Source organism: Canis lupus, chromosome 6, assembly GCF_011100685.1.
Source record: "Canis lupus familiaris isolate Mischka breed German Shepherd chromosome 6, alternate assembly UU_Cfam_GSD_1.0, whole genome shotgun sequence".
Lineage (NCBI taxonomy): Eukaryota > Metazoa > Chordata > Mammalia > Carnivora > Canidae > Canis > Canis lupus.
The window spans coordinates 50764639-50767457 of record NC_049227.1 but is presented as its reverse complement, the minus strand read 5'-3'; positions in this window follow the sequence as shown (position 1 = coordinate 50767457).

The following is a 2819-nucleotide window of genomic DNA, read 5'->3' as shown; positions in this document are numbered from 1 at the left end:
TGTTTGAGAAGTCAGCAGAACGGACATCCTGATCACAAGACTGATGGTTGTGGACTTTCTGAAGATAGAATCAGTAGTCAGTAGATGTATAACCCAGGGTAACCTAGCTTGTAAACACACACAGAGAACAGTTTTTTCTCTTAACTTAAATAGTTCCCTCTACCCTCCTTCCTTTTCCTCAAAACCCCCTTGCTTTTACCCTGTAAGCAGGAGCACTACTTAGGTATCTACCTGAATCTGTGCTTCTTGAATGCAATTCTTTAACCTTAAATAAACACTCATTGGTCTGTCCCTATGACTCTTTATTTTCTGGATGACATTTCTCAGTAACCTTGTAGGAAGATCAAGGTAAAGAGGGGCCTATCTTGAAAAATGTGTTTATATAGCTTCGGTCTAATAGACTGGATTATACATCAATTCATTAAAAACTCACGAAACTTTAAAAAGGGTTATATCTTCTTGGACTTAAAGGGACGGAGACAGTACAAAATGAGAGACCCTTGGATCCCCAAACACTACGGGCTAGGACCACGTTGAAAAAACCACTCAGCTGCAAATACTAGTCATTTCATACAAAAAAAAAGGAAGACTCAGAAGGTAAAGTCAGAAGCCCAGAGATCAGAGGCAAGAGCCTTGGAGAATCCTTCCCAAGCAGTAGTCAGTCAACTCCTGATCAAGGAACTGGCAATTTGTGTCTAGTTGGACTGTAGAATTGCCACAAGTCACAGACCACTGTGTGATGCCTGTTTTCTCTCCTTTTTGAAGAGTGTGAATTGCTATTATCCTACGCCTTTCCCTTGTTGGATACTGGGCACTTCAGGGGACAGCATATTTGTCTCCTTAGCTCACAGGTCTTCAGATCTTGAGTAACTTTATTAAGGAGCTGTACCCAGATCTGACCTAAATGATGCAGTTGTGAACTTTGAGCTGATACTTTAATAGCATGAGATTCAGGGATCTTGTGAAAGGAGATTAATACATTTTTAAAATGGGAGAAACATAAACCATTGGTAACTGGTCTCAAAGATGACTGCTAATGATCCTCACCTCCACGTAGTCATGCCTTGCATAGCCTGTCACACCCATACTGAATCATATCTGTTCCTGTTGTGACTAGTATAATAATGGCAGAAGTGACAGTGTATGACTTCAAAGACTAGGTCATAAAAAGCATTTCAGCTTCTCTCAGTTCATTTACTCTGGAGGAAGCCAAGTGTCATACAGGAGGAGACCAGAATGCACCACCCTCAAAACATGCCTCTTTGGCATCAAGTTAACTTTGAGAAACAGTAAACACCAGAGAAGCTCTGAAAATAGAGTAGAAATTACCTTTAGATTTTCCACAAGGCAAATTTAGATTTATAAAGAAAATCTTCATTGTAAAGATGTCTCCCCATTTGTACCAGGAAGATTATTCTAAATCACAAAAGACTCTTTATCAATGGAGAAGCCACTTAAGTCTGCATAATAAACTTTACCCTTATTTATCATACTTTTCCTATTCATTTTCCCATAACTCACCTCCCCCAAACCCTTCTTCTTCTATTTCAGCTAAAGATGGTATTTAAACCTAAGCCCTAACCACCTCTTTGATTACTCATCCCCCAATTTTTCCCATGTGTATATGAGATATACATGTTAATAAACTGTTTTTCTCTTGTTAATCTGTCTCTTGTTACAGGGGCTCCAGTTAAAACCTAGAAAGATAGAAGGAAAAAAGATTTTTTTCTTCCCCTACAGTTCCATGAGGAAACTCAAACAGCCATGTGAGGAGGCCTGGGGAGACAAACTGAAGTGCCTAGCTAACAGCTATATGAGTAAACCACCTTGAAAGTGGATCTTCCACCCCTGTTAAGCCTCAGGTCACAGGAGCCACACCTGACATCTGACTACAATATAGTGAGATACTCCTAAGCTCTTGACCCACAAAACAATGAGAAATAATAAATTATTATTACCATTTTCACTGCCACTAAATTTTGGAGTGATTTGTTACACAGCCATAGATAACAAATACAGCAAAATTAGAAATATAGGAGGTAGGCAGGAGAAAGGACTCAAACATGACACAAACATCACATCTTTGATGCGATTAATGACAAGGCCCAGGCTGCATAGGAAAGCAAATAATGCTTCAAAGGAAGTTTAAGTTGTTTTTTTTTTAATTTTTTATTTATTTATGATAGTCACAGAGAGAGAGAGAGAGAGAGAGAGAGAGAGGCAGAGACACAGGCAGAGGGAGAAGCAGGCTCCATGCACCGGCAGCCCGACGTGGGATTCGATTCTGGGTCTCCAGGATGGCGCTAAACCGCTGCGTCACCCAGGGATCCCTCAAAGGAAGTTTAAAGAAGTTTTAATGGGGAAGTTTAAAATGAAGTCCCAGTGTTCTGAGATAGTCCGGCATCCCTAATAAGGCAACTGAAATGGCATATATTCCTGTGCTTAGAAATGTGTGGTTGTAGTAATAGTCATTCATTCAAAAAAGATTTTATGGGCAGCCCAGATGGCTCTGGCCGGTTTAGCTCCTTAGCTCCGCCTTCAGCCCGGGGCCTGATCCTGGAGACCCAGGATCAAGTCCCACGGGCTCCCTGCAGGGAGCCTACTTCTCCCTCTGCCTGTGTCTCCTCTGCCTCTGTGTGTGTGTGTGTGTGTGTGTGTGTGTGTGTGTGTGTCTCACGAATAAATAAGTAAAATCTTAAAAAAAAAAAAAAGATTTTATGAGCAAATATTCTTAGTAATTTACTTGTGTTTGGTCTTTGCACCCTTAATTTCACATATCTTTTGGTGTTTAATATTCACAGTAACTGTGTGAAGACAGC